Source organism: Hirundo rustica, chromosome 2, assembly GCF_015227805.2.
Source record: "Hirundo rustica isolate bHirRus1 chromosome 2, bHirRus1.pri.v3, whole genome shotgun sequence".
Taxonomy (NCBI): Eukaryota; Metazoa; Chordata; class Aves; order Passeriformes; family Hirundinidae; genus Hirundo; species Hirundo rustica.
The window spans coordinates 30,001,948-30,010,416 of NC_053451.1; the positions used below are offsets into that span (position 1 = coordinate 30,001,948).

Consider the following 8,469-nt stretch of genomic DNA (forward strand, 5'->3'; position numbering starts at 1 on the left):
AAATAGAGTATCTTTTAAGGGTTTGCCGACAATATGAAGCTGAGACTCACAAAGCCCACTTTATGATATCAAAATCAAATTCTTATTTTCTAATCCTGCCTCCTGCTCATGACATCTTTCGGCCTCTTGTCTAAGACTCATAGATGTTCCAGCAAAGCCTCACAACTGTGACATACTTAGCTTCCCATGACACTAATGACAGAACTGAATATGAGCTCAGACAAGAGAGAGATGCTTGCAAATCTCAACCAATGCAGTGAAAATGTTCAGCTGCAAAACTGCAGTCGGTCTCCAAGAAAAGAAATAGCTCTATCTGGGATAAGAGACTTAAAGAGAATAGACAGAAAGTGATCACACAACCCATGAATGCAGTCAAATTTCCCATTCTGTGGTGCTTGCAGGTGGTCTGTGTTGTGGGCATGACCTGTCTGGTCAGGACTAAGCCCTCTACTAAAGGCTCAAGACAAATGCAAATCACTAACAGACAGAACAGGTATATAAAATGGCACAAATGCTTGTGCTCTGTCGACTTTTCCTCCTTCAGTCCACCAACTGCACATGTGCTTTGATTTTAGCAGCTTTGATTTTAGCAGTAGTCAGGCACGAGCTTAAAGGGGTCTGGTGCTTGTCATATGGCAATGGCCTTGTAAAGAACAGCCACGATGAAACACCTGCATCACATGAATGAACCCTACCCATGGCTACCAACCCAGCTGCACTCTGCTGGGGTATTCAGACACCCCCCCAGCTCAGCTTTGGAGCACACACCCCATCTGGATCATGCAGCAGATCAGCATTCACTGCTTACACATCCAGCTCCTAAGGCTGACACTGGGGGAAGTCACCCTGTCTTTAAAACAGTGTGAAATTTCCTAGCAAACACACACCAGGAATTTTTGCCAGATTCCAGTGCTTCTACTGGTTTGGCACATGAGACAGTAAAACCACCCTCAACTCCAGTATAATTTTGAGTTCAGAACTCTTTCCTCTCTCCAAATGTGGCATAAACATGCCATCATCTCCAACCCATTGAACACAGAGCAATTTCACAGAAGGCAAATGAAAATCATGAGAATCTGTAATTACAACCCCAACCCTCAAACAGGAATCAGTAAAAAAAGTGAAAAACTGAAAAACAAACTTGTCCCCAGATACGACAGGAAAGCATGAACCTTCTGATTTATCTCTTTGCCCTTCCAGACCCTTCTCGCCAGGAAGGTCAACAGGTTATATACCTTCTGCTGGATTCATCTACAGGAGAACAAGGGCAGCTAGCCAAGCAAAACTAGATCCTTAAAGGGATACAGCCAACCACAGTCTCTACTACAGTTTTTAAATTGCGTTCTTACAAATGAAACCTGTGACCAAAAGCAGTGGAAAAAGATGCTGCTAACTCTGCTTTTCAGTTTGCATGCTGGCTGGATAGAAGCAGAGATTTACATGTTCCACCTGCACCGTTCTTTTCTTTTCTGATCACATAGATCCGTCACAAACGCGTGGAGGAAGAGAAACAAATAGAATTTTCTTGTTTTATTTTTATAAAGATAATTCAAAGAGCAGTGAGTGTGCTTGGATATAATCTTCTTACACAAACCTCTCTTTTACACCTTTTTTTCCCCCTAAGCTGACAAGATTATTGAAACAAAAGATCTGCCTACGTCCTGCCAGTTTGGTACAAATGAGCTTTATTTCAATGAGCTATGGAGATGTGTGATCAGGTAAAATGAACTTAGGGTACGTTAAGAAATCCTCCCTTTCCATTTCAGCCCACACCTGCTCCGTGTTCTCTTGACATTTCCTCCTTAGTTCAAGCAGTCCAGGTGACAGGAGATTACACTTTGCCTGGACATCTGTCATCAGTGGTTACCATACTGTTGGAAGGGAGGCACTTCGAGGGCTATGCTGATTTATTTTCTCTTTGGCAATAGCAAAGCAGGCGTTTCAAAGGCTTGCACCCAGGCTCTGAAAGCCACTGGTGCACACATCTCAGAAATACAGGAGTGTAAAACACCTACCCTTTGGCAAGCACATTCTAACCAAGGTAAGAACAAGGTAATTATAAACCTACAAGAGAACAGAAAAACAGAGCCAGTGACTCAGCCAGTAGCACCAGGAACTGGAAAACCTGCCCCTCCCTAGCAGGAAAACGTCTAATTCATATGGTGTTAAAAACAAAGGGGAGTGACTGCATCATCTCCAGAAAAAGGAGGACCCAAGCGGCAGGAACAATAAAACCAAAAAAACTACCAAACCCTTCCCCCATCCCCCAAAAAACCCCAAGAACTCGAAACACCACCTCCTACCCCTAAAAAACTCTCTAATAATCTAGTCTCAGATCCTGTAATGAGCCCCATGCATGCCAATTCATGGCTTTTTTACAAGGCTCTACAAAGGAACACGCCGGGCATTTATTTAGCGTGGCTGTTGGCAGAAGCTGGAGAGAGAGGAGCATCGGTTACTGTAATTCCTAATAAACTTGATTGCTCCTCAAAGGAAGATAGAAATGCTCTGAAGGTAGAGAGTGAAAAGAACACAGTGCACAGCAAAGTAAGTTTAGATTTTAGATAGCATTTGTTACTCCCTACGGAAATCACAGCTAAAAAGTACTTCAGATTGGCTTTGGAGAGCACTGATCATATTATTAGAAAATTAACTAATGGCTTCAAAACTATGCATAATGACATACATGTGTATGAGACACAAGCAGAACAGACAGATAAAGGGGGAATCTACTGGGTTGGGTTTCTGCACGGATCTTTGCTAGTGCAGTTGTCTTTGACATCTTAAAGAGCTCAGACTGATTCAAGGTAATGTTAATGAAACTTACAGATGATACAGAATAAATTTTACAAACACCAGTGGATAGAAACAACTCAAAGGGTGTTGGTGTAAAAAAGAAGAGGGAAGAAGCAAGGGAGACAAATAGGACTACGTGAAAAAGTGATGCAAAGATAACCCAGAGATAAAATCAAGGACAAAGCCCTGCCAGAAGCAGGAGCTAAAGGCAGGCAAGAGTGAGAGTGCTCAACAAATGAGAGAGTTGTCTGCAAGGCAAATGCTTCTGCTGCAAAATGACCAATGTGACTTTAATCTGCCTGGGCTCAAATATCACTTCAGGCAAGGGAGAGAGGTGAATCACTCCGACTCGTGGAATACTGGTTCTTATTCTGATAAAGAAACACAGATAAACTAAAGAAAGTGAAAAGTATAAAAAACCTCCAATAACTAGACCTAGAAAAATGAAAAATATTATTATACCCTCATTAGCAGCTTGTAAGAACTTAGAAGACGCAAATGAGGAGAGAAATAATAACCAAATATTTCAGAAAAATATACACCAAGACAAAAACTGCTGCAGTAGAGTAAGAAAACTTCTCTGGTGCACATTGGGTGATGAAAAACTTGCCCCAAGAACTTTTACATAGCACAGGGGAGTGGGAGGGAAGAACTAAACCAAACCCCAAACCTAACAAATGAACAAAAGACAAATGTGAGCTATAGGGAAAGTATAATAGATCTTTTAAAAAGGTTACACGAAATTTTCACATTCTTAAGATACAGTCACCGTCAGATAAAACAGAAAATTGTTTTGTGCTCACAGAGCAGAAACTGTAGACATGGTCCAAAGAACTACTTAAGGTAGGGGAAAATAGCAATGTTGTTAAGAAAATGCCCTCATTCTTCTCCCACCCTTCACCTCCTAGTCCTTGCACCCCCTCCTCCAGACACAGCAGCACACGATTAACTTATGTTTATCACACCACATATGATTAATTTGACTGGAGAATGAACAGATGTGGCTGAAAACACAGCTGTGGCTGAAAGTGAACTTGCTAAAAGCGAGCGTTACTTTTGCTCTGGATCAGCCCCGGGGCAGTGAAGAGCAGTGCCAGTGTCCCTGCCAGTGACAAAGCACAGAGATGTGACAAGTAAGGAAATGGGCACTTTGAGGCCCTGGGGACAGGTCCGCAGCAGCGCCAGCCTCAACTCTTTGTGGACCCACCCCTTGGCTTGCCCTGGGATGGAACCAAGAGCTGAAAGACACAGAAAAGGACACATAACACCAAGGCAGGAAAGCTGTGAATGAGCATGCAGACAGAGATGAAAGCTGCACCTCCTGGAAACTTCTCAGCAACCCTCTCAAAACTCTGCTTACTCTACTTGAATTCTGTGAAACTAATACCTGAGTAAGAAAACCAACAACTGTGATTTTACATAAACCACAGACAAGACAGGGTGCCATGGAGCCCTTTTTCTCTTTAAACCTTGGCAGTACTATTTTCATACCATTTCCCCACAGCTGTTCTTTAATACAGCAACATTGAAGTGCTTGTCAGAATAATAGCCTAAAATACTTGAAAACCAACAGCAGCAATTATTTAAAAATCCAAAAGAAGTGGCATGATCCGAGACAGTGGAGAAATTCCTGGTAACCATTCTCATGCACATTTTATTTGCTTCCAGGATCACCTCCAAGAGGACACAAGCAATGAGCTGATAGCCCAGTTTAGAGACTGATAACTGTTGCATGCTCAAGTTTGAGGGGGACATTCCCTCTGGGATTTAGGAAAACCTGAAAAAGGTGACTACACCCACTGCAAAAAAAACCCCTGAAAAGGTGACTGGCTGTGCTTCCCTCTGGAAATTCAAGTTCCAGAGAAAACCAGAGTTCCTCAGCATCCAGCAGCCCTAATAAAGAAGTGGCTCTGTATTCGCTACAGGACGATGCCAGGCTCTTCTCCGTCATGAGAACAAGCCAGCGAAATAAAAGGCTTTAATTGCACAGGTGACTGCACAGCAGCACCAGCCCAGCCCCAGCACTTGCTACCTACCCACTCTGCTTTCCCCCCCTTCTGCTCCTCTCGCTCCTCCCCGTCAGTCTCTGCCCTGTCCTGCTGCCCACTTCCTTCTGCGGGAGAACAATAAAACCTCTCTCGTCTACCCAGACAGATGGACAGACAGGTGAACGAGTGCTCTGCTCGCTCCGCACACACCCACCGCAGTCAGCTCCTGGCACTGCCGACCTGGCCCCAGAAACAGGAAAAGAGAAAAATAAATCCAACCCCGAAATCTCCTCTCCTTCTCCTACTCGGCCCCCTGCACTTGAAAAGTATTTTGCGCTGTTTATTTGCAGAGGAGTCGCAGAACCCACCTCTTAAGGTTAGAAAGCAACATGCGTGTAACTCCAGGTTAAACAAAAACAAAGTTGGTAATTAATTGCGGTTAGTTCTGAGGTTGTTTTTGTTAGGGTTTTTTTTTAACATATGTGATCGTTCTCTATAAAATACTTTATAGAAGTCCTTAAAACATGTAGTTACTTCTTCTCTCTTCTGAAAAAAAAACCTCTTATCTTCAGCATCCCATGCAAGAAATTGTTTAAACGGAGTTATCTGCGTAAGATAAAAGATTACTCCGGAAAGCTTTTCGTTTGGTGGGGTTTTTTGTGTGTGTGTGTGTGTGTGTGTGTGTGTGCTTGGTTTGTTTGGGGTTTCTTTAATCCTTTCCTGTGGCATGCCACCAAAACTCAGCTCTAACTTCAGAATAACTGGACTGGGAAAACATTCCCTCATCTTTTGCTAAATGCCCTACAACCTCAAGTACCTTCTCACAGACAGGCTTCCCTATGAATTTTTTTAATTTGTTTTTACCCCCCCCCCAAAATAATCTTCCATAATTTACATCAAAATTTACTACATTAGGCACTGCTCCTCCTTTCCAGCCTCCCCGAGCGCATCTCTACGAACCATACAGAAACCTTTTTTTTTTTTTCCCCCTCCTCCTCATTAGCGCTGCAGTTTTCAGCGACCGAGTTCCCGAAGTGGCAGCGCCGGCAGCCCCTTCCCTTCCCGGCGGGGGAAGCCGCCGGAGGCTCCACTGAGGATGTTCCCATCGCTTCCTTTGTACGCCCGTGCCTCGCCCGTCGCACACGAGCGGCTCCGCACCCTCCCTTTCCAGCCCGTCTCCCGCACCAAAGCCATCGTGGAACTGCGCGTCCTGACCTGAGCGAGGCAAGAGCGGCTGCCGTTCCGCAGGGGCAGCGGGGACCGCCTTCAAATCCTCCTTCAGCTCCAGGACTTTCTGCCAAGAGAGCACCGAGCGCTGTTAGTGCGCGCCTGCCCCTCGCTCCCGCCCGATCCCCACCCCCGAGCCCGCAGGGGTGGGAGCGGGGGCTGGGACAGGGGGAGCGGGCGGCTCAGCCTCCCGCTCGGCATCGTCGCCGCCGCCAAGTCGCGAAGAAAAAAAGTTGGCGAGGAGCGGCTCCGGGGTGGGCCCGCGGGGCTCCCCCTTGCCGGTCCGGCGGCGGCGGGGAGAGGCGAACAATGCCGGGCCGGGATGGAACGGGATGGGATGGAACGGGACGGCAGCGGGGGGGCAGCCGGGCCGGCGGGAGCGCAGGCACAAAGCGCACACTCACCTGAGGAGCGCGGCGCGGCCGGCGGGACGGCGAGCCCGGGCGGGGGGGCGGCTGGGCAGGAGTTTGGGAGGAAAAGGGAGGGTTTTTATTTCCCCTGGAGTTTGAAAGGAGGAAGTGAGGAATGCGAGGAATGAGAGTTGGTATGAAATGAAGGCGGCCGAGGGAGGGAGGGACTGCCGGCTGAGGCAGGGGCTGGGACGGGGCTGGGAGGGGACTGGCGGGGGGCGGGGGGCAGAAGGGCCGAGGCAGAGTCGGGAACAAAACCCAGCGGGGCCGGGCGCTCCCCGGCCGGGGGCCGTGTGTGACCGGGGCGGAGGGAACGCGGGCAATGGCCGGAAGAGGGGCCCGCGGGGGCGGGGGAAGGAAACTCCGGGCGGGCGGCCGGGAGCGGGGGAAGGGGGCGGCTCGGCAGCGCTGGGAGCGGGCGGGACGCCGCCGCCTCCAGGAATCGAGAGCAGGCACGGCGCCGGAGAACTTGGAGTGCGCGGCCCGGACGGGGCCGGCCTCGGATTCCCGGGAACGCCGCCGCTTGCCCGGTGCTTTCCCTGGGGCGACGGGCCAAGCGCCCGTGAGGGGCTCCGGCCCGGGGAACACCCCTGCGCCGCCCGGGCAGGGACGCGGCTCCCGGGCTTCCCTGCACGCCAGGCGCGGCCCGGAGGCTGCGGAGCCCCTCAGAGAGCGGCCGTGATTTCCAGCCTGAGACCGGCCGTGATTTCCAGCCAGCACCGCGGAGCCAACGGGAAACAACAGCCCAGGCAGCGGAGTGCTCGCCCGCCCAGCCGCAAAGCGGTGTCTCCCCGTGGATTTTCGCAGTTTCACGTCGGAGCTGCTCCTTTCGTACCTGTTCATACAGAAATGCCAGCGTGCTGCTGTAGAAAATGCCGATGTGAGACCGAGAATCGCCCCGTGGTGGGAAAGCCACATTCCCCAAAATAAAAGCAGTAGGAAACTAGCAAGTTTAGTAAATGTAACTACATCCTAGCAGCGGCTCAAGGGAATGCAGCTGCATCAGCAACCCAAACTTTTCCGCGGCTCCAGCAGGTGATTTTGACACAGATGCACGTAACTACCTGTGAAGAGTTTACAACATGGTTGGCTTTAAAACTTCAGCATATTGAAGAAACAGTTTTGTTGTAAGAACCCAAAGCTAAAAAACTCCTAACTTTCAAATTAGTTGCAGTGATAGTTGCAGAGATCTGGAAACAGGTCCTAAGACCTCAGAAACCAGATGGCAAACCCCATCAATTTCATAAAAATAAGGTTTTCTGATACAACTGTAGGAATGAAGAGTATATACAATATAAATAAGATGATGTCATGAAATTCACTAAAACTTGGGGGGGTGTGTTTTGCTGCTTTTTTTACATAAAGCCCTGTAATTAATTAATTTAGTCACTGTTTCTATTAACCTATATTAAAAACAGCATGAGAAAATTATAAAAAATTTTAAAACAACCCTATGTATATGAAAGGTAATTCACTTTTCATCACATAAATTTAGCGGGAATTCTAGGCCAGGTCTCATTAATTATGTGACTAACATTGTTCTGCTCCCATTTCCTTGCCAAATCAACACAGCTCAAAGAGAAGGAATTGAAACCTATTCCTTCCTGTGAATCATCACACAAATTGTTTGCAGGACTTTAGTCAGTTGCAGATGGAAACTCACTCAGGAGAATACAGGGTTTTTAGTGGTGGGTTGTTTAGGATTTTTTACTGGAGCTAATGCAGAACCAAATGATTCTGCTTAGAACAGAAAGCTGAGAGGGTTGGCCAAACTTATCAGATTAATTCTCCAATTCTATTTGTACTCTATCAGGATGATTTTCTTACGCAGTTTTTAAAATAAAGCCGTTTTCCTCCCCCCTAGTAAATTAGTATTACTTTCCCTATAATAAATAAAGGGCTCAATTCAATTAAGCTTGAAAAAAATCCTTTGTTTTCACCAAAACTTTCAGCCGTTTTGTTGCAGACAGTGCAATGGGTCTCCTTGCATGGAGAAGTTAATTGAATCAAATTAAATTATCAAAAATTCCAGCCTCTGGAATATATTC

At 47.2% G+C, this 8,469-nt stretch overlaps 1 protein-coding gene across 1 annotated transcript in view; it reads right to left on the reverse strand.

Annotated features, from left to right (window-relative positions):
* Positions 1-6,142, reverse strand: part of TEAD4 (TEA domain transcription factor 4) — a 50,656-nt gene extending 44,514 nt beyond the window's left edge. Inside the window, exon 1 of the mRNA XM_040056425.2 lies at positions 6,000-6,142. The gene's annotated coding sequence lies outside the window, so the exon portion shown is untranslated. The remainder of the gene's footprint in view (positions 1-5,999) is intronic.
* Positions 6,143-8,469: the final 2,327 nt, after the last annotated feature.